At 40.3% G+C, this 24,489-nt stretch overlaps 1 long non-coding RNA gene across 1 annotated transcript; it reads left to right on the top strand.

Annotated features, from left to right (window-relative positions):
• Positions 1–7,483: 7,483 nt before the first annotated feature.
• Positions 7,484–9,730, top strand: LOC148917631 (uncharacterized). Its single transcript, XR_016125764.1, has 6 exons — positions 7,484–7,817; positions 7,891–7,976; positions 8,279–8,369; positions 8,767–8,899; positions 9,244–9,314; positions 9,501–9,730. It is a non-coding gene; the product is annotated as an uncharacterized LOC148917631 (long non-coding RNA).
• The last annotated feature ends 14,759 nt before the right edge of the window (positions 9,731–24,489 follow it).

Raw genomic sequence — 24,489 nt, 5'->3', positions numbered from 1 at the left:
TACCATTCATAATATATGATATTATTAAACATTCAACCAACGTCAAAAAATGCACTAACCGTTTGATCAAAGAAATTTAATCGAGGTCACAATAGATCATGAACACTGTTACGGTTCAACCAAATTAAAAGATCAAGCCCTATAAATCATAATGGAAAATCAAGCACTACGACATTTTACTATTTGCGCGACGAAGTCAATTTCGTCGCGCAAAAAGGATTTCAGTCGCACAACATTTAGCGCGACAGAAATTTCGCGCGCATAATCCGTCGCGCAAAGATCGTGAAGAAAGACTTTCGCGACAAATAATGTTGCTTGGTCGCAAAAACTTGAGCGACGGTTGACTTTCGTCCACAAAAATTTTCGGGATGAGACAGTTTGTCGTCGCGCAAAACTTTGCACGACTATTAAACCTTCGTCGTAACAACATAGCGCGACGGTGGCGTGTGTCGCATTAAAAGGTAGGGCGAGGAAATGCCGTGCCTCAAACATTTGCGCGACGAAGTGATTGTGCGACAAAAATCCATTAGTCGCAATTCATTTCGTCGCGCAAAAATAAAATAAAAAATTTTGAAATTTATTTTTCCGGTTTTTATTTTGTAAAAAGTGAATTGGCGACGAAAAGCATTTCGTCGCGCAAAAAATAAATATTATTTTTTAAAATTGATTTTGATCTTTTTTGGGGTTACATTTTGATGGTTTTTTTATTTTGTAAAAAACATAAATTTGGTTGTTGTTTTTTTGTTTGTAATAAAATGAAATTGCAATAAAAAAAATATAATGAAGAGAAAAAAATATTTGTAAAAACAATAGAAATGTATGTATTACAAGATCAATGTTTCAAATGTAATTAAAAAAAGTAAAAAAACTAATAAAAAAGAGTTTGAAAATCTACATGGTAAATCACTGCAAATGCGGCTCGGAGTGCAGGCGATATCAGCGAGGGCAAGAGTGTGGTGGCGGCTTCGGGTTGGAGGGCTCGGAGGTCAACGAGGACCAACATGCGGTATAGGAACACGGACCGGACGATGGGTGTAGAATCTATGACATCTGTGACATCCGGGTCCTAAGCAGCCACGTAGCCGTCAGTAGTCACTGATTTTTAAGCTGCGACGAGGCGGGCTCTAGGTTCCCGCGTGGGCATTCCCCATCCTCGACAATATGTCACTGGCCTTCTCTCGAGAGTCGATCCAGGTCTCGGTTAGGATCGAAACCACGCATCATGTGGAGGATCCACGACTCGGCGGAGTATCGGGAGGAAGTTGGGAGGCGGACTCCTGAAGAACCATATGGCTCTTCTCCACCATCGTCGTCTATTTAACATAACATAAAATATTAATTACAACATTCATATAATAACCATGAAACATGAATGCATAAGATAATATTTAAAAATAAAGAATCCTTACATGAAGGAACTCAGCCAACTCATTCCCAGGTCGAACATAAACGTCGCCAAAGACATCGATCTCCAGGAATTTAGACCTCTCTGAATTGAACAACAGAAGACAAAAGTTGAGTACGAAAAAACAAATTAATATTAATGACATATTAAAAATTGAATATAAAAGATTTTATTATTACCCGCCGTCGTGCGTCCATCCTATATGAAAAGGGCCTGGAACCTGAATGGTGGAGAAAGTCTTCTTGTCCCTATTGCCCTTATTTGCTTGGGCCTTACATTGATGCATCGCGAATCTCGCGGCACGGTGCTCGGGCTGAGGATGTGCGTCAACGCGTGGCGTCCTTTTTGGATGCGGTGCGGTTGTGCGGCGTGCCAGCCACGATCTTGTCGTCGAGATGATGATGAGGTTGGGTAGAAGATGGCTTAAATGTTCGCTTTGTTTTGTGGTGGCTTTTGGTGGTGGGTTTAAGTGGAGCGAATCGAGCGATCGTGGCGAGTGAGAGCGAATCTCGGCCGTCAGGTTCACGGCTTTGAGCTACAAGGTCGTTTAGTGGTAGTGTTGGTGGTGGGTTTTGGCGGTGCTCGTGGCGTTGCTCGAGCGGCGGTCGTATGATATATGGGGTGAGTGAGGCGATAACAGAGATGGTGCTCCGGCGCCTTGAAAATCAAGGGTTGTATGATATATTGATGAATGGATTTTCCTTACAGTCTACCACTACTCCTAAGAAAGCAAATAAAGCTATTGAAAGTACATTACAGAAAAATATAATTTGCTCCGTAGGAGGCTTTTGGTTTTGGTGTTTGAACCTTTTGAATGTAGTCCTGAGCTTAGTATTTATAGGAGTTCTGAAGGGACATTCGAGGCTAACAAGACCTGCGTGGTGGAGCCTGACCGGGGCAAGTGGGTAGTCAAATCGGCATTTGGGATCGTGAAGCATGGTGGTTTGGGGTTGAGAAGCATGGTGGTGTGACCCCTATAAATCTCGGCAAATCTCGGCCACCGCCCGATCCTGGGTTACCTGCTTGGCTGTGGGAACACATTTAATGCCCTGGTCTGGTGGTTGGTGATCTGACTCTAAGTCGTAAGATTACTTGTGAGAATGTCTGCGCCTAACCACCCTGATTCCCATTACTAAATCCTGACTTCATCACTTCCTCGTGCATTGAATGTTTCTTGTGACTAGTGGGTTTTGCTGTGAAGTTAGAGGCATTACATCATTAAATGGAGCATAGGGCCACGAGGCCACGTGGCGATTCAAGCACGCTTTTTAGACCGTGTCTTTTCTGTCCTTGACCTCGGCCTTCAAAGCTGCGATCGCGAGGCCGTGGGGATTACCTTTGTAGCTTTTCTTTTGCTCTTAGGAGGCGAAATGCTTGTGAAGCGGTAGGCGCGGCCGAAGAAGTCCGTCAATCGAGTTCATGATCGTGATTTATTAGGCACAAACATTGCCCCATCACTGGATTCTTGGTCGCGGCACAGGCGGAGGTCGAAAGGATTCAAGGATGGACCCTTACATTCCCTTGAAGTGATTGGATTGGTGCTTTAAATGAGTAGGTCAATCGGCGCATTAAATCGCAAGCACGTCGCATGAGCTATCATGGCGCAAACCGCCGTTTGTCTTGTTAAATGAAATGGCGATTTTGAGCTTACGCCACGCGTCATCGGCGCGTCGAGCGTGCGATCGGACCGCTTCGTCTCTTGAGAGAGCCATGCCCTTTGTTTCATATTCTGCGCCAATATAAAAGCTTGGCCTTCTTCATTTTCTCCACTCCGTCTCCTCCAATCCAACCTACTCTAGTGGCCTCCCCATTGTAGCTTCTCCAGAACCAAAGGTGAGCCATATCCGCGGATTCTGGGTCATGGCCTAATCCAGATGGTTTTCTCCCTCTGGCTGTCAAACAACTATCCTTTGTTCGGGAACGTCGACGTGGGCCAAGGCCATGGTGTGGCCGAGATTCCTTCCCGGCCTTGGGGGAGAATGACCTTCCTTCATATGAGGCCACGGAGAGACCGCAATGCGATCGATGAAGATGGAAGGGCCTGGTATGACGATTCCAACTTGGCCATGTCCGTTTGGCCTAGCACCTTGGTTGCATCCATGACCGGGTGCGGCCTGGCCTCACCTAGCCATAGTTGTGTCTAGAATACGGCCTTGGCCATGGCCAGAGCGACGGCCTTGATCGCGACCTAGTCTCACCCATGACGAGTGGCGTCCGCACCCATGGTTGGAATGCGGCCACGATTTTAGCCGGTGCACCGTGTCCCGAGGCGGGCCCGCCATGTCTGAATAGCGACCTTGATTGCGACCGGTCTCACCCATGTCGAGTAGTGGCCACGCTTGGTCGCGGCGGTGGAACCAAGTGGGCGTGGAGGACCGCCTAGGAAGAATGATCTACCTGTTCGAGCAAGGGGATCAAGAAGCGGCCGTTCATAGATTTAGGATGTATTATACTTTTTGCATATGTATGCTTATATGTTTCATTCGGCCATGACCGGCCGTTCTTTTTGTAACCGTGCCTCCTTTCTTTTAATCTAAATGAAGTATAACCCTTTTTTCTTCTGACCGAATGTATGGTTTTTCTTTTATCTTTGCCAATTGCGAAACCTCATGACCCATTCTTGGCCATATCCCACAATGACGGGGCATATTTCTTCAAATATTGGCCGTTTATTGGCAAATTGTGCCATTCCCCATCCCTATCTCTTAACTGAAATGCGCCTCGCCAAGGATCGATCGATAATAAATGGCCCTTCCCAATTGGGTGAGAATTTGCCGAATCGAGGGTCCTTAGTCCCGATAGGAAGTACGACACGCCATACCAAGTTGCCTTCGGCGAAAGTCCTTTGCTTCACCTTCTTGTTGTAGGACTTGGCGACGACACTTTTGTGCACGCATTAGGTTATAGGCGTCGAGCTGGATTGCTCCAAATCTTCTAACTGCTTGAGCCATGGCCTGCGCATAGTCCTTTTCTTCCTGCCCGGGTCGTTCGGTCACACGGAGGCTTTTGGTTTTGGTGTTTGAACCTTTTCAATGTAGTCCTGAGCTTAGTATTTATAGGAGTCCTGGAGGGACATTCGAGGCTCACAAGACCTGCGTGGTGGAGCGTGACCGGGGCAAGTGGGTAGTCAAATTAGCATTTGGGATCGTGAAGCATGGTGGTTTGGGGTTGAGAAGCATGGTGGTGTGACCCCCATAAATCTCGGTAAATCTACACCGCCTGATTGTGGGTTCTGTCCTGTGTGGGCGCATTTAATGCTGCAGTGCAGTGGTTGGTGATTTAACCTAAGTCGTAAGATTACTTGTGAGAATATCTGCGCCTAACCACCCCGATTCCCATCACCAAATTCGACTTGATAACTTCCTCGTGCATTGAATGTTTCTTGTGACTAGTGGGTTTCTTTGTGAAGTCGAGACATTACTTCATTAAATGGGCGTGGGGCCACGAGGTCGCGTGGCGATTCAACACGACTTTTCAGGCCGTATCTTTTACGACCTTGACCTCGGCCTTCAAAGCTGCGGTCGCGGTGAGGATTCGCCTTTGCAGCTTTTATTTTGCTCTTAGGAGGCGAAATGCTTGGCGAAGCGGTAGGCGCGAGCCGAAGAGAAGTCCGTCAATCGATTCATGGTATTATTTATTAGGCACAAACACCTTCTTATGTTATACAAAAAATGAACGTATTAGTTGAAAATGAATGGAAATATAAAAAATTAAATAAACATTAATAAGAAACGTATAATAATTGTGAACTTAATATAAAAAAATACCAAATAATCAGCCTCCTGAAAATGACCGCAAAAGCCATGCCCAACTATCCTCCCGTCCCTCAAGCTCCTGCGGGCAACCCTCATGCAGAGCGACTTGCGGATCATCAAATGTCTGAAAATGGTGGTGCAAGTCGCTCTTCCACTGCTTGTACCTCTCAGTGAAGAGTCGGTTGACGTGCGTCAACGACCCGTCGTCGAGGTCTTCTAAATTGTAGTTGTTATGCAATAAATTAATTACATACATTAAGTAATAGAAATATATAAAACTTGAAGAAAAAACAATTAAAAAGTAGGATACATACCGACAACTGTCCGCACACCTCCATCCTTGTTTAAATCAGGCATGACCTTCCAAGACTTCCATTTCATCGGGCAATGGGCGAACAAGCGTGACCAATGTCGTGGGCCAATGAGCTATACAATTCCGCCGTTGCTCTGACCCGATGCGCTTGTCTTCTTCAACTGCGCGACAAGGCCCCCGAGTGTTCTTCTTGGTTGCAAAGAAATATAAAATTAAAGTTAAATAAAAAATTCTACTATAAAATATTTGTCCAAAACAATTGCAGTTCAAGGAATCTTTACAGGTTGTGACCACTGGCGCACCTTTATCGAGGTTGTGTTGGTGCGGGTGCTAGAAGCGATGACAATGCATGGCGCTAACAAGTTGCGCCACGGATGATGCTAATGGCGCCGGTGCGAGGCCCGGGACCAACTAGCATGTAGTCCATCATTGCTAGAAGCGTGGCAGTGAAGGCGAGTTGGGAGGCGACATCTATGCAGTCGTCACCGCCTTACGACTTCTAATAAGGTTTGACATCTGCACAATTGAACAAGCATCCATAGGTTAAACATAGTTACTTTAATGTGGTAAAAAACCATTTACACATTTATTTCAATTTTTTTTTAATACAAAAGGTCATGGTCATGGTCAAAGTAATCAAAAAAATAGGAACCCATTCAAGAAAACACAAAATCCTAACCAATCATCAGACTAGGCACATATTAATGTATACCATATTGATTTTTTATTTTTTCCAGTGTGTTTGATACAAGATAAACTCATACAGCAAACAAGAAAAATCATAAGCACATATGATAGAAAAATCAAATGTAGTACCAAATTTATAAAACCACAACTCCAGTTCTTAAAAACTAACAGTAGGTCATATTTTAAACCCCCCAAATAAATGCAACTCAATCCAACCAACCAACCAAAACAAAAAACGGCAATACACTTACAAAATCAGAAAGACATGACAACAAACAAGTTCAAACACATTTTTGCAGCTATATCATTGAAACTCATCCCCACTGCATATATCAGTTTTCTGTTATTTACGGCTAAACCCTCATGATTAATTTTTAAAAATAAAATAAACAATGAAATGTAAATAGGGCTGCAAACGAACGAATCAAACAACAATATACTTACAAAATCACAAATCGAAGACCACAATGCTTGATCAACACCTCCAATCAAATCTGAAATCCAAAATAACAACCCAATACCACAAATAAATATATATATTCAAAGAGAAAAAAAATTCATAAACACATTAAAACATAATAACAAAAAGGAAAAAAATTTCACCTTGATACAGACAGCAGCGGATGCGAGAGGGAGGCGCTGGTGGTGACTTGTTTACAATGATGGGGCTTTTCGGTTAGAGAGAGAGGGAGAGAATTTGGGTTGGAGAGAGAGGGGGAGAATTTCGAGTAAAAGAGGGGGAACGGGAGAGAGGGTTTGTGCTTTGGTTAGGGGTCATCAACGGGGGCGGCGAAGGCCTGGGATGTGACGGTGGGGTCCGGGCGGACGTGTTAGGTCTGGTCTTGGGGCTGGACGTGGCCAGTGGTGGTGGTATGGAGGTTTGGGAGGGCACGGCTGGAGGAAGAAGGAGAGGCTTGTTCGCGGGGGAAGAAGGAGAGTCTGAAAAAAAACGGCGGCTTTTTCACATTTAGTTCGCCTAAAATTTTCGGCACCTTTAGCGACGAAGAAGAACATCTGCGTCGTGCAAGGAAATATTTCGTAGCTTGCGCAACCAAGAGAGTTACGTCGCACAAAAAAAACCTAGATATTTACTCTTTTGGGACCTTGAGCGACGAGAAGACTACCTGCGTCGCGCATATTGCTTGCGACACTACTAAAATTGTAAAACCACGACACAAAATAGGCGACGGTATAGTTTAAAACCGTCATTATATTTTAAAAGATGACGATTTCACAAAAACCGTCGTGATATACCAGTTTATACACCACTAAAATAGAGTTGTGTTTTAAAAGACGACGTTTATAAATTACAAAGGTCATCTTTTAAAACACGCTAGGCTCCTTAAGTGAGTTCGCTCCCGACCTAATTTTCAGATTTCCCCCCACTCGAAAACATTCCCTCGTCTAATTCTCGCAGCGCTCTCTCAACTCTGTTCTTAAACAGTCCCTATGAATTATCCCCATCTCTCTTGCTCCCTCATCGTCACATATCTTCTCTTCGTCTATCTTTCTCTTTTTGCTATGCATCTCTCTCTTGACCATTCGCTTCTTTTGCTTTGCAGGTCGTGATCGATAACGTCGTCTGCTCCACTACGACTTTACTCAAGGTTTCTGAGCTCGCCATCTCGTCGCGCCATCGTGGTCAGTGAGAGTTTCGGTAAGAGATTTGGGGCTTTTGCTATTTCAAATCCCTAGTATCCTTTTACTTATACTCTCTCATCGATCTCCAGCTCTTTCAGATCAAACCCACCGAAACCCTAAGCTTGCTCCTTCTGCAACAAAACCTCCCAAGTCGTGAAGGCCTTTGCAATAGTTGGTCTGAAATTTTTATGTTCTTTATGATTTACCTATTATATTGTTTCAATTTGATTATGAGTTGTTGCTCTGTTTGGATTATGCTGGTTGTCTATTCATATAGATTTTTATTCTGGAGTGCATTTATTTCATAAGAACTCTGGTCAGTCCCCTTTCTCAGTCTCAGGCTTTAATTTCTCAAATAGAGATGAGAGATGCATACATACATACATACAACATATGCATTCATGATATACATATAGTATGTATTTATATGTTGGATTGTGTATTGTATTAATTGCATTTGTGAATTCTGTGAAGCAGTGATTGGTGACAAATTGGGCGCAAGGCTTGATTGTGATGGGGAAAGGTGACGCTGGTCGCTGCATTTCCCCCTCACCAGTTTGCAAATTGGGTAACAATCTTAAATTTCTTATTTGTACTTCTTAAATTCTAATTATATTTGTTATTAATTTTCTTAATTTATTCTCGTTTTGAGGCAACAAGCATGTTTCAGTCTGTGCCAGAAGTGGTTTAGCAGCCTTGATTCTGAGTTTTTATGGCATAAATTTTAATTTGCTTAACACTCACAACCAGGTCAATTTACAAGTGAAGTTGATGCTGGTTTCTAATTTTCAGCTCTTGTGTACGTATGCGTATTTTGTTGTGATAGTGATTTAGTATATTGCTAAATGCAGGGAAAACCTTGTGCTTTTTCACCTCTGGAAAACATATTATGTGCTGCTGTTTTTGCTTATTTTCTTTTTTTGTGTAAATTATGAAGTGATGTGTTTTGTGCTATTTGATTGCAGAGACTTGCAGTCTTACCTTTCGGATCTTAGCCTTTTCCTGGCCCCTGAAAGCAAGAAATTCTATATCTTGGTTGACAATCGGCCATGGCTAGGCTCACGGTCAGCACACTTGTGGCAATTGATGGTTACCAAGGTCACTCACTAGTCACTACACCCCCCATAATGTTCAACTTGTGATTTTTTTCCTTTTTCAATTCAATTTTATGTGTCTATTCATTTATTGCAAGCTAAGAATCTTTTTTTTTTATTTTTTCTTAATTTGTGCATCTGTATTTGACCTAAAACTAGAGTTCCTCTCTCTTTGACGTGTTGTGATAAGTTTAATGGGTGATTTGCCTTGTATAAATATAAAATGAATGTCTTGGGATAATTTGTTCATGATCCAATTCTATCAATGTATGTTTTGCAATTTTCTGCATAGTGTACCAAATCTTAAGTGAAGGCACTTAATTGTTATCCTGACGTGGTATTCTTCAGCATCGCTGTGGTTTTAAGATGTTCACTAGGGCTGCTGCAAGAAAGCTTTTTACTAACATCCGTTTGAACAGGTAATTCCACTTTAGATTGTATAGATAGCTTTCTGTTTGAACAGGTAACTGCACTTCAAATAGCAATTTGCAATAGTTTATGCTTACCTTTGTTGCTTTGTAACTAGAATACATGCATCTTTTTACTGCTTCTCTGTTATCCTTTTGTTGTTGAGAATCTGATATGTATGTCAATTTGATGTTTAGGAGCAAATAATTTTTGTGTAGGCAAAGCAGCTTGGAATGATGACAAGTGGTGATGATGAATGTATAGCTCTATATACATATGGAGAACTGGACTAGAAGGATAATTAGGTATAGGAATTTTGGTGTATTATTGTAATTAGGCTTGCAGCTTGTAGCTTTCATTTTTTAGATTTTATTTTGTTCTATTGTACTCTTGATATTCTATTTATGAAAGAAACAATTTTTTAGTATATATATGTATTCTGTGGGTAATAATATATTTGAGTATATATTTCTGATACCATAGGAAACAAGAAAAAAAAAAACTAAAATGTAAAACCGTAGTCTATTTCAGAAAAACCGTAGTCTATTACATTAATAGACGGCGGTTCTTTAAAACAAATCATCTATTACATGTAATAGACGGCGGTTTTTCTGAAAATAACGTCGTCTATTAATGTAATGAGCGGCGGTTTTTCTGAAAATAGGCGGCGGTTTTTCTTAAATAACCGTCGTCTATTAATGTAAAGGCGACGGTTAATTCCGTCGTAGTTTGACATTCAAAAAGATGACTGTATCGATTTAATGCGGTTTGAAAAAAGAAAAGAGCGCGTGTTTTCCGTCGTCTATTTCAATTTTGTAGTAGTGCGACCAAGAACATTTCCGTCGCGCAAAACCTAAACCCTAAAGAATTAGACAGGCAAAATTTTCAGAACCTTGGCGGCGAAGAAAACAATCTGCGTCGCGCGAAGAACAATATTCGGATCTTGCGCGCGAAGAATATTAGCATTGCGCAAAACATAAAAAGTAAATATTAAGGCCTAATTAAATTTTGGGTACCTTGAGCGGCGAAGAGCACTGTTGCGCAAAACCTCAACCCTAAACCCTTAACCTAAACCTAAAGCGCGCAAATTTCCACCCTTAACCAACAGCAGTGCGGCAGATTATGCGTCGCTAAAGTACATATGTTCGCAACTTGCGCGACGTAGAAGCCCCTATTTCGTCCCACAAACCCATCCTAAACCTTTAAAAAAAAAAATTAAGATGCCTTCGAATAGTCTAGCATGTTCAGACAAAAAAAATATTATAATAATAAAAAGAATAGGCTAGCATCTATATGAAAATAAAGAAAAATATACACTAATCTAATTTGCTAAGTTTTGAATGCATGTGCTTTGTCTATAATATTACCAATGAATTTGGATTAGAATATAACATTGTTGGAGTATTCCCAACTAACTTGTAATGAATGATTCTGCTCTAAACATAAGTGTTTCTTGAAGTATATGTTGGGGTTTTATGGATGACAATTGTAATTATGTCTAATTAAAAAAATTATATGATTATAAGTTACATTCCTAGAGCAGATTTTCATTGCTATGAATATATATATATATATATATATATATATATATTGGAAGCAAATTGGCATCATAATTAGAAGAACAACTTTTATAACTCTTCTAGTGCAAGCAACACTCGATAGTCCATAAGCATCATCATTATGTTTGTTGGTGACTGTTATAAGACTTAGATTAAGTGCTCACTCTATACTTTGTCATAGAGTTAAAATTACATGTAAATGAATGATAACATATATAGTGAAGTTTCGATAACCTCCTTTCCCAATATTGTTTTGTATTTTTCCTTTTTCAAAGAAAGCAATTTTTGAACTATTCTATAAGCTTGGAAAACATTTCGCTCAGTATATTGTTATTGTGAATTGTGATTAACATCATCTCACGGTAGATATGAGTGCAATTTGTCTGTCGAATTTCCTTATCATAGATTAGGACATCATTTTACTAATATTATTACCAACCAAACTAAAAAATAATAATCTAACATGTAAGAGCTCTCTCGTGAAATTTTGAATGACTGAACGTGTAACACCCCGACCCAAAATTTATCCCATGTTTTAATTTATTTAAGTGGAATTGAGAAATTACCCGTGGGATAGGGGTATTTTAGTCATTTTCTTACCCGGAAGAATTTTGGAATTCCGGTTGTACCAATGCGTAGAAACGGTGAGATGAGTCCGTAGACACGTAGTGGGCTCGAATCGGAGTTGTAACGAGAGAAATATGGTCAAATGAAGCTTAGAGGCATAATTGTAAATATTTTGAAGTGGGTTTTGGTTAAGATGGAATTGCCCTGTCACTCTCTCTCTCCCAGCGCTCTCTCTCTCTCCCCAGCGGCAGCTTCTCTCTCTCTCTCTTAAACTCCGGCCACCGTCCATGGCGATGGGCCGGACCAGTAAAGGACCGGCTCAGACCCGCCGTCAAGACCCGGTCCTTCCCGACATCGGCCGCCGCTCGATCGCGGAAAATCGATTTGGCGGTTTCGCCGAAACTTCTCGGCTCGATCTCCTTCATCCGGCCACCATTTCTGGTGATGAGGTATGGATTCCTACCTATTTTTCATGATCTAGCTGATCGTTGGGTAGGATTGCATCAATTTTGAGTGTAGATCATCCGATTTTCGATTTAGGTTTCAGCCGGTTTTGCGATCGAGATTCCGGCCACTTCGGTCAGTTTTTGGGGTATGCCCAAGAAAAAAGTGGCTCCAAATTAGGTGTATTACCTAGGGTAGGAGTCTTGGCTCACGATTTGAAAGTTTTCCGGCGATGCGATATCGCTTTAGACACCTGTATTTGCGCGGCGCGTGTGGCGTGCGTGGGCACCGTGGCTGAGGCATTTTTGTCCCACGCGTGATCCTCTCAATGTCACGGCCGTAGGTGTGCTCGGATCTCATTGGATACCGTTAGAGTTCGAGCGCCAGATATCGCATATCGCGTATTTTCCGGGTTCGCTAGGTTTGGACCGTTGGATGGTCCTGAAGTTGTAATATGTTGATCGGGTATTACCAGGATCGTGTAGGATTCGACGGATCGAAAAATGGAGTCGGATACTCGGAAATGCCAACCTAGGGTTAGGGTTTTAGTAACCGTCCGATCGTGCGATCGTGAGCGATCCGACCGTCCGATCTGGACCAAACTTGCGGGACGTGTGTCCTAGACCTTGTCGAACCTATAAGAACTTTCGGATCATAATTTGGAGGTCGTGGGCCCCGCGGGCCTGTTGGACCAAGTTTGGGTCGTTTGACCCCGGGTTGACCTTTAGACTTTCGTTGTAGTTCTACCATCCCAGGAGGGTTAAAATGACCTTAGTGGCAGGTCTTGAGTGTTGTTGAGTTAAATGGTTTATATGCAAATTTAGAATATTATTATATGTTTTAAATGGCGAAATTATCAGAGGCTATACCAGGGTTGAGGTTTGTATAAGAGTAGAAATTATATTTTATATATTTAATTGTGTGGATGTATAAAGGTAAATAAAGCGATCGAATGTTAGCTTACGAGTGCTATACGCACTACCCCACGTACCCCATAATATGATTGTGTGAAATTTGGTGAGAATGTATGCGAGCCCGGTGTGAGTCGCGGCGTCTTTGGATTAGCCGGCGTGTTGAGATCCCATACGTGGCGGGTGCGTCCCGGCGTATGAGGAGATATTATTGTGTGGGGTGGTGAGAATGTAGCCAGCCCGGTGTGGTCGCAGCGTCTTTGAATTAGCGAGCGTGTTGGCGGGCCCCATCGTGGCTGGGTGCGTCGGCGTATGAGGAGATATGATTGTGTGAGGCTGGTGAGAATGTAGCGAGGCCCGGTGTGAGTCGCGCAGCGTCTTTGGATTAGCGGCGTGTTGGCGGACCCCACGTGCCGGGTGCGTCGACTTATGAGGAGATATGATTGTGTGAGGGCTGGTGAGAATATGGCAGGCCGGTGTGAGGTCGCAGCGTCTTTGGATTAGCGGCGTGTTGTGAGAACCCATCACGTGGCCTGTGCGTCCCGGCGTATGAGGAGATATGATTGTGTGAGGGTGGTGAGAATGTAGCGAGGCCTAGTGTGAGTCGCATCGTCTTTGGATTAGCGGTGTGTTGGCGGACCACACGTGGCGGGTGCGTCTCGGCGTATGAGGAATATGATTGTGTGAGTGGTGAGAATGTAGCCGGGCCTAGTGTAGGTCGCCGCGTCTTTGGATTAGCGGCGTGTTGAGGCCCCATACGTGGCGGGTGCGTCCGGCGTATGAGGAGATATGATTGTGTGGTGGTGAGAATGTAGCAGGCCCAATGTGAGGTCGCCGCAGCGTCTTTGGATTAGCGGCATGTTGGCGGACCCCATACGTGGCGGGTGCGTCCCGGCGTATGAGGAGATATGATTGTGTGAGTGGTGAGAATGGCGGGCCGGTGTGGTCGCCGCAGCGTCTTTGGATTAGCCGTGTTGGCGGGCCTCTGGGCGGGTCGTCCGTCGTATGAGGGTGATATTGTGATTGTGTTTGGTGAGTTGTGATGGATAAATCCTAGAATATGAAATTGTATGGCGGTAATGGTTTATTTGATAATAGTAGCCAGGATAGATAGGAAAGAGCTACGTGTGGCTTGATCCCTTAGTAGGGTACGTAGGCAGCCTGAAGTTACTAGGTGCAGCCACAGATTAGACCCCACTTAGGTGGTCTTATTGAGATTGGTTCGGACCTTGTTGTTGGTCCTGAAACTTGGTTGAATTGAGATTGGTCCTGTAGACTGAGTGAGTGAAAGTGTGTATAAATAGATTTTGAATTTATTATATGCATGTTTGATGCATTAAGTTATTTTACAAACATTGTGGGCAGTTCTGCTAGAATTATTTGAAGGTCGGAGGCCCTTTATGTAAATTGCATGAGATTATATTGTGCGTGCTGCCGGTTGGGTTATAAAATGCGTTTTATGCGGATGGGAATTTTGGGGAAATGTTCAATTTACGGAGACTACGCGAAATTTAAAGAGTCTCGTGCCCTTAATCTTCTATAGTGGCGAGACATAGATTTAAGGAGTAAACCCGGCGTGGGTGTGATGCGGGGTCTCCACGAGATTGTCTCGGGTTCGGAAATTCGGCAGGTCTGTCGAAGCGAAACCCATTAATTCCATAAGTGAAACAGTTAATTGAGACATAGCATTAATCACATAAGAATAAAAAAGGCAAATTTGTTAATTAAGCATTTATCAATTCAATTTTTTCTTCTTCTAATATTCACATCAAAATATCCAAATAAACAAAAGAAGAAACAAAAAATTGAGTTGATAAATGCAAGTTGCAAATAAATTATAATTTTTTTTAATCATCTGAACTATAATAACTTTCGTTATCGTCACTATCATCACTTTTGGTCTCCCAATCCTCCTCCTCATCACTTTCGTAGTTCGGGCCCACTGGAACATCGTATCGCAGTAGATCACCAAGGTCAATTGTAATTGAGTGAATCGGTATTTCGATTGAAGACACTCCTTGCAGCTGAAACGGTTCTTATATAACATTTGTATCTCGAAGTGTTTCTGCATCATTTTCCATGGAAGATTCCAAACGTTGGTCAGCGATGTTGTCAACGTTGTTGTCAGTTGGGTCTAGTTCTGGTATAGCATACACGTTCCGTTGATCCATCTTCTGAACAACCTTCCAACCACTCCCGGCTTTAAGGTCATCTAGATACACAATCTGTGTTGCCATATTTGCCAAAATGTAAGGGTCGTCATCATACCAAGTTCTGTTAATGTTCACAGATAGTAAGCCATGGTCGATTTTAACACTTCCTTGCCTATTTGGGTTTGTATCAAACCATCGACACTTAAACATGATCACTTGGTATCGGTCTTTATAAAGCAATTGCACGACAGTTGTGAGTTTGCTATAGAAATCAATGTCCGTACTTTCGCCTCCACCTGGGACATGGACACTGCTGTTTTGCGTACACAACTTATCATCTCGTGCAGTCCCCAAAAACTTGGCCGTTAACATGGCACCCGAGAACAATTCAGCGTGAATCAGCTCGAATGCCAAGTTATATAACTCTTCACTGTAAGTGGGGGAATTCGATGATTTCAATTTATTCACCTAATATTATACAAAAACATTCACATGTTAGTTTGAGAAAATTAAATACTACAATATATATGTCAAATGCAATACACTTATAACTTACATATTCCAAAAACCATTTTGGAAACAATTCACTGTGTTTATTGCCATACAAATGTGATGGATGTTCTCGCTTTATCATCTCTTCATGCTCATCTAAGTATGCCATTATCTCATCACAATTGTTCAGTACGAACCATTGCGCTACCTCCATGTCATTTCTGGAAAACGACTATCCTCGTGCAGGATCTCCAAAGGGTCGTGCGCTTTGGGCAAAAACAGAAAGTTTCTCATTTCTCACACCTCCATCATTATTGCGCTGAGGTAGATTGAAAGCCGTCTCCACATCTTTTAAATACATTCCACAGAAAGTCACGAACTCATATTGAACCAAGCCTCTATAGTTGAGCCTTCGGGCTTCACCCTATTACAGTTGATTTTTCAGCTCTCCGAGAAGCCTGCTAAAAAAAAAACAATACGATACAAATTAGCAAGCGTGGGATAAGGATGCATAAACAAATGATGAGGATTATATACCTTTCTATTGGATACATCCAATGACAGTTGACAGGACCAGCAAGCAATGCCTTTTCTAGCAAGTGAACTATCACGTGGATCATACTTGTGAAGAACGCTGGAGGGAATATCATTTCAAACTTGCATAGGACTTGGACAATGTCATGGCGCAACTGATGAATGTCTATCTTTCGCAACGTTTTTGCTGTCAGTTGGGAAAAAAATTTGGACAACAACATGATTGGTTTGACTACATCTTCCGGCAATAGATGTCGAATACCCACAGGAAGTAGGCGTTGCATAAATACATGGCAGTCATGGCTCTTTAATCCAGCAAATTTACCCCCGTCAACATTTATGTAACGTGCGATATTAGAAGCATACCCATCAGGAAACTTTATAGATGATACAAACTTTAGAAAATCTTTTTGTCATTCGGTTTCATGGAAAAAAATTCAAGATCCCTTCTAGCTTTATCACTGTCCCTATTCATCCACAATCCCCTTCGTATGCCCATTCTTTCCAAATCAAGACGAGCTTTGATGGTGTCCTTTGTCTTGCCCTCGATATCTAGAATCGTACCCATCAATGTGTCAAATACATTTTTCTCAACATGCATAACGTCGAGATTGTGCCTCAATTTTAGTTTCGACCAATATGGGAGCTCAAAGAACATAGACTTGTGCGTCCAGTTCAAATGTGTAGAAGGTCCGTCCGACTAACTATTTTCCCGAGCGGAGCAAAATCCAAGCTGTTGTTCCAAGATCTCATCACTGGACCATTCTCTAGGTCCGAGGCGCGCCTGTGTTCCGTCAAAATCTTTATCATTTTCCGCCACTCGTGGTCCCATGGTAACCATCTCTGATGACCAAGGTAACAAATTTTTCTAGCGTGCCAACCGAAGTTATATCTTCCTTGCATACGGGCATGTCATATTGTTTGCCCGTTTTGCGTTTACTCCTGTGATGGAAGGGCAAAGTTCCCCCGCTTGAGAACCATAGACCGTCAACAAGTCGCTTTCTTTGGTGTGGCGTGCCCTAACGCTAGTAATAAAATTCTAGCAGACTTAGTTTGGAATGGATAACTTGCAAGTTACTGATTTCTGCAAACAAACAATTGTGAATTTGGGTGAGGAATATCTCCCAAGTAAGTTCTTTTCTTGCCTCAGACTGGTGAGGACTTTAACAATTTATCTCAGTATAAAGAGGTTGTTCTGGCTGTAATGGTTGATGGAATTTAAACTGTTTAAGCGTAGAATCGCTTTACAAAACTATAACAATAAATACTCATGCTAGAGAGATGAAGATACTGATTGGAACTTCATTTCGTCGAGATGGAAGGTTTTGTTACAGGGACGAAATGTCCGGGCTGGATTAATTTGACGCTGGGCTGGTGGACCATTGACAACCTTGATTTGCTAAGCTTCAACTATAAATCGATACCAAAGGTTGATTCAGCAGAGCTTCAATGTACCTTAAGCTTTTGTGAAGCACGAGTGGCGTAATCTGCGGCTTCTTGATCTTGTAGGCGCGTATGGCTGTCTCGAGGACTTCAATGGGCTAAAGATCGCATCTTTAAAATTTGTTGAGGTTTTCATGTTTGAGAAAAGCTCAAGCTCTACCTGTCTTGGTTTTTTGCTAAACCAAATTTGTAACGAGAGAAATCTCGTTTTGAATGACTTATTTTCTAAGTCTGAACCTTGGGAATTCTAATCTAAAGCTGGTTTTCACTTGGAATTCAAGTGAGCTTCTGGTTGATTTTGAGTTGTTTGTTTGATTGATGACTTGAGTGTTGGATTGATTGTTGTTTTGTTTGTGTTTTGATTTTTGTTGTGTTGTCCCTTACCTGTTCACTCCTTCTTGTATTTATAGTAAACTGTTTCTTCTCTGGAGTAGGGTGATTGTGTTTATTTATTGGGCGGCAAAGATATTTCCCCCCTTTTCCTCTTCTTTAATGGAAGGAAAGAAAATAGGATTTCTTCAGTTTTGGCAGATAGGCTCTCAAATAGGCAATCACTTCCCTGATTTTCTTGAAAAGGAACCTAATCTCTTTCCCAATTTCAACTGCCCCTTGTGATATTTTACCCGTGATGGTTAGTTTGATTCCTTTTCTGGACAGCTCCCTGCTTTCCTGCTTATCCCTCTCTGAGATTGTAACTTGCTTATCTCCTTGGGAGAATTACCTTCTCTGAAAATACAGAAGAAAAATATCTGAATATATATATATATATATATATATATGTATGTAAGAGGGATTTGATCTTCAGTTTTTTCAGAATCAACTTGATGTCATGAACCTTCAATCACTTCTTCTATGATACGCCATTGTCGACTTTTCTTCATCCCGTAGATGTCACGTGGGATTGTTTCGATGAGCCTTGGGCTCTCTTCGGTTTTTTGGCTTCATCTTTTATTTGGTGTGTCAATTTTTGGCCCAAACAATGCCCGTAAGTCTGAATCGTTTTGGAACAGTTTCGGACTTAAATATTATGGCCATTAAATTGGCGCGTGGTAAATTCCCATTACCTCACGTCGCCACTCTTCCCACTAAGCTAGTGCCCGTGCGGCGTTTTCATTACTAGCTTTTATTAGCATCAGGTGACGCTTGTCTTCCACGTCGATGTCTTCTCTTCCCACGTTGGTCTGGATGGATCGAGATACCAGTGGTGGGCCTGGATCGACCGAGATACCCGGCTGGACTGACGCTTTGGGCCGGATCGACCGTTGACAACCTTGGGAATCGTACAATATTAGCTAGCCAATCAAGATAGATGGCAGGCCTGATGAATCCTGCCTTGAACAACCTTTCTATTTCTTCTTTGACTTTTAGTTCTGTGTCCATGGAGTTGTTGTGATTGTTGTGTTCTACCAATTCCCTGTCTAATCCTGGCATCTCATGATAATGCCAAGCAAAACAATCTTTGAACTCTTGTAGAAGTGCAACGAGTTCATTCTTAAGTGGCTCTTTCAATAGTGCGCTGATAAAGGTAGGCCTTGGATCCTCCTTGTTCCTAAGTTTATTTCCGAAAGGATCTTCTACCTCAGCAGAGTCATCCAAAGGCGGTGGTGCAAAATCTAGCACTTCCTCCTGTAGTTCCTCTTCCTCCCGGCTTTCCGTGCTTTCATGAGTGAATTCTGCCATATTGATGGCTGGATTCTGCGCAAAAAACTTTCTTTCCTCCCAGTATATCAACAATCTTTTTGGATTCTGCAGCTCGATCCTTTTCTTGTTGATTGGGACTAGACATTAGTGCTATGGAAATTTAGAACAAAAGGTCTGTTCCAATCCTCCAAGGAATTGGTTAGACCTTCTTCAATGAGCCTCTGGGCCGTGACACCATGGGGGCGGCCGTTCTGGTTGACTCCAAAGAAGGTGAAAGGACCAAGGTCATCATGATAATACCTTGCCTCACAACACATGGCAGAAGGTAGAAATGGCCGTGGATCGGCCTCTATTATCTCCATGTAGCCTTCTTCATTCCATAAAGCTAACTGTTGATGAAGAGTGGAAGGAACACATAGACTCTGGTGAATCCAGTCTCTGCCAAGCAATGCATTGTAAGTGGTAGAGGTAGTATCTACCACAAAGAATGCAACCTTCAGCTTCTTGCTTCCTACTAAGACATCCACATCTAGGATCCCAAGGGTTTTGGTGATGCCTCCTGCGAAATTGGTGATGGTCAAAGTGGTTGGAATTAAATCTTTTCTTTCTGCCCATTTTGCTCAAAGATTCTGTAAGAAGGTTGATGGCTGCACCTCCATCTACCATAGTTTTGGGAATAGGAACACCCCAAAGTTTCTGTTATAAACAAGGGTCCGAGGTGGTTTGCCATTTCTTTGGTTGGTTTGGAGAAGCAAAGCGGATCTGTAGCCAACTTGTTGGTTGTTCCTTCTGTCCTGGGATTGTCTCGCTTATTGCTGTTCCGCATTTCTTCCGCTCGCCAACTCGCATTCAAAACTTTCTTGGGAAAATACGTCTCGGCCTGAGTGCTCTTCATCCTTCTACCGAACGTAAATAAATATATATATGCACACACCATTCAACGATCCAACCGTCAAACTTGTTTGTATATACTTCAAGATCGTATACCCCAAAAATCGCAAAAAACAAACATTCAGAGACCTAGTAATGGGACAAAAAATTTCAACGGTTATAAATGAAAAATCACGATTTGACGGTTATTTTAACTCCGATTTTGATGATTTTTTACAGCTACACTCCATGACCCTATATGAATACAATGAAATAATTCGATGGTTAATTTAAAATATTTACACTAGTGGATACCACAAAAGTATAAATTAACTCTTAATTGTTAGTGAATATATTGTTTTGATGGCATACGCATTCTACGAAACTAGTTTCAACGATCCAACCGTCAAACTTGTTTGTTTATACTTTGAGATCATATGCGCCAAAAATCGGAAAAAATAAACATTCAGAGATCAAGTAACAGGACAAAACTTTACGATGGTTATAAATGAAAAATCACGATTTAACGGCTATTTTAACTCCGATTTTGATGATTTTTTACAGGTACACTCCTTGACTCTATATGAATACAATGAACTAATTCGATCATCAAGTTAAAAAATTTACACTAGTGGATACCACAAAATCTCATGTTATATTTAACAAAAGTATAAATAAACTCTTAATTGTTAGTGAATATATTGTTTTGATGGCATACGCATTCTACGAAACTAGTTTCAACGATCCAACCATCAAATTTGTTTGTTTATACTTTGAGATCATATACGCCAAAAATCGGAAAAAATAAACATTCAGAGATCAATTAACGAGACAAAACTTTTCGACGGTTATAAATGAAAAATCACAATTTAGCAGTTATTTTAACTCCGATTTTGATGATTTTTTACAGCTACACTCTTTGACCTTATATGAATACAATGAACTAATTCGATCGTCAATTTAAAATATTTACACTAGTGGATACCACAAAATCTTATGTTATATTTAACATAAGTATAAATAAACTCTTAATTGTTAGTGAATATATTGTTTTGATGGCATACACATTCTACGAAATAAGTTTTAACGATCCAACCGTCAAACTTGTTTGTTTATACTTCAAGATCATATACGCCAAAAATCCAAAAAAATAAACTTCAGAGATCAAGTAATGTAATGGGACAAAACTTTTCGACGGTTATAAATGAAAAATCACGATTTAACGGTTATTTTAACTCCGATTTTGATGATTTTTTACAGCTACACTCTTTGACCCTATATGAATACAATGAAATAATTCGATTGTCAATTTTAAAAAAATATTTTCTAACAAAAAAATTTTAAAAAAGAATTATTTTATTTTATTTATTGGACTTTGCGCGACGAAGTTTATTGTTTTGTCACGCAAAGTCTCTTTGAGCGACAAATTGTTTTTGTCGCGCAATTGTTTTTCATCGAGCAAAGTGATTTTGCGCGACGAATAGTTTTTCGTTGCGCAAAATTTGGTCGCTCAAGACTTTGCGCGATGATGTATTGTCGTCGTGCAAAAGTTTGTCATGTAAAGTGATTTTGCGAGACGAAAAATAATTCGTCGCCCAAAATTTTATCGCGCAAGGTTTGTAGCGACGAAATTTTGTGTTTCATCGCTCAAAGTGACTTTGAGTGATTTAATAATTTCGTCGCGCAAAATGTGGTCGCGCAAGGGTGATTTTTTACTAGTGATGCTATGTAATAAATAAAGATTCTGTGGAGCTGTTGTTTATTAATCTGAAATCTATTCTTATTTCCTCCATAGAAGGGGATATATATATATATATATATATATATATCGGTCCCCTTCTATTGAGGGATCCTTAAATAATTTTATTTGAGGGACGCCTTTAGGGTACCCTACAATTTTTTTCCCAATGATCCAAACCATCTATTTTTTAGGTCTTCATTCATAGATCATCCTTACAAAAAATTAGACAAATCGGAAACCGTTTCGACATCCAATTGTGTCTTACAAAATCAATGAACACGGTGTTTCAAGAAAGTACTAAAATTTCAATAACTCAATTGAGTGGTCAAATGATATTGGATTCAAGTGATTTTTTGTAGAGATGATCTTTGAATGAGTATCTACAAAATAGACGGTTTGGATTAGTGAAATACAATCCGGAGTGGGGCCTATAAGGGGTGTCCCTCAAATAAGCTTATTTGAGGATCCTCAATAAGCTCTCTGTATATATATATATATATATATATATATATATATATATATATATAAAAGAGAGAGATTAAGCTGACGTGTGGTTAGTTAATGACGTGTCAAGGCTGTGATATTATCATATTAATCACGTGTATTTGTTATGTTAGTTGTTGTAATAATCACGTGGGTTATTCTTAGGAGGTTTTGTAGCTAAGCAAAGCTTAAACTAGCCAGGACTATAATAAAAGACTCACTGTACTGTATTTCTCATCAAGGAAAAAGAAATATGAAATACAAGTTCTCTGTTGTTCTCTCAATTCCTCTGTTTTCTATTTCTCCAATCTTCTTCTTCTGTTAGCATCTAGAACCTTGTAGACATCAAAACTTTCTGACCCTAATTATGAAAAATTATAATATTTTGGTTAGGGAGTTTCACATATAAACCCTTTATTGGAGACTAATAACTTATAAAAATATTGTTGGAATTTTAAAAAGGTTTTAAAAATTTAACCGTTTTATTTATTTATTATTTTGGTTGTTTTATTTTATTTATTGTGGGGGTTATAAATATCTAATTTTTATGTTTTATTTCTACTTAATTTTCTAGTTTAATGTGGTGAAGGTTACATGTTATTGGATGCCTATAAAAGGTCACTCCTCCTTCACATTTGAACAACCACAATACACCATCAAAATATCACATACCACAATCACCAACACAAACTAATTCTCTCATTTTTCTACTTTTATATATATTCTTTACTTTATATTATTATTTTGGCAATGTTCTGTGACTTGGCAATGTTTTGAATTTTCCTAAATGGAAACTTTAATGCTGTAATTTTATTTGTAAGTTTAACGCTTTCCTTCTCACTTCTCTTTCCCATAATTTTGTGTGTGTTTTCAATTTCTTTATGTTCTCATGGGAAAGATTCATTATATTCTTTTAGTAACATAATAATTTTTATATTTCCTCGGCAAACAGACTGTGCCTGTGTGAAATTTGTTTCATTATGAAAGTTTATTATGAGACTAACTCGTCTTCAATTTTGACATGAAAATGTGTGCAACTAATGATGACCTTGGAATAAAATTTTGGTAGAGACTTCTTACTGTCTTATAGGTTCCTATTGAGAATCAAGAAAATACAATTTCATATTAGTCCATTTACTTAAGTTTACAATGTAAATAAGGAAGTACCTCCTATTTGGATTCAAATCAAAATACTAGGAATTCAAATTCCCACCAAATCAAAATACGAAAAATTGGTTTTAGTGCAAAATACGATTTAGGCTAAAAATGATTATTCCAAAAAATCATTTTTCATACTTAGTCAATATTTTTATAGAAAACATTTTTTCATGTATGATATGAACGCATGAAGGGACCTAAATTTTTTTTTCAGTTTGTGTAATTTTGATTTTTTCTTTCTATTATGGGGGGAAAGCTTTAAAGATATTTGCTAAATCGCTACTCTTTGTCTATCTCTTACAATTTTTCTTGCTCATAATGTATTTGTCTATCCCTTTGTCAAGGACAATTATGATTATAACCAATAAGCAATATAATTCTTGACATATGATATATATATATATATATACTATTTTTCGTATGTATTGTGAGTTTGTATTTTTTATTCTTTATAATTTAAAAGAGGCCCCCACACACATGAAATTATGGCTTCGCCACTAATCAAGTACTCTAAACAATCTCATCCAGAGCCTATGTATTAGTGTTTAATTGGATTACAAGGCTAAAGGGGTTCTTAGTTGTTGATGCTCAAAATGGTTGGGCCAAGATTGAGTCCAACTTAGTGATGATATGTGATGGATGATGGATGAAGGTGAGGACCTTAAGCATGTATGTAAAGACTTGGACAAGCGATAAATGTAAAGAAGACAAGATATACGTGGTTCACCCTTAATGAATTACGTCCACTGTGTTCTCATTATAATAGTGTATGATTACATTTGTACATGGGATTGGACTCAATATAAAGATAACAAGTGAGATGCCCAGTCGGGATCTAGGAGAGAGTCCGGCCCTAGGGTCTAGCTCGAGACCCGGATCCTCTTCTAAGTGGAGAGGGAAGTCCTCTTTTCACATGGATACTATTCCCTATTTATAGGGAGGTGAAAGTGGGAGGTTTGTGTAGATTTCGATGTGACTTTGCACAAGTCACTGTGGTATGACACGTGTCATGGTGTTGATGCTCTTGGTGCTAGTTGCTTGATGCTGACACGCTCGGTTGATTATGGTGTAAACATTAGTTTTATTAGAATTAGGATTCATTGTTCTATTGCATTAAGGATACTTTAAGGAGGACACATCAAAGTAATCCGATAAAGGTGGGCTCTCTATCCTCTATCTTTCTTCAGAAT

Source organism: Prunus mume, linkage group LG4, assembly GCF_029339155.1.
Source record: "Prunus mume cultivar Tortuosa linkage group LG4, ASM2933915v1, whole genome shotgun sequence".
NCBI classification, from domain to species: domain Eukaryota; kingdom Viridiplantae; phylum Streptophyta; class Magnoliopsida; order Rosales; family Rosaceae; genus Prunus; species Prunus mume.
Note: the sequence above shows the minus strand (reverse complement) of the source record. Positions and strands in the feature narration are given on the sequence as shown.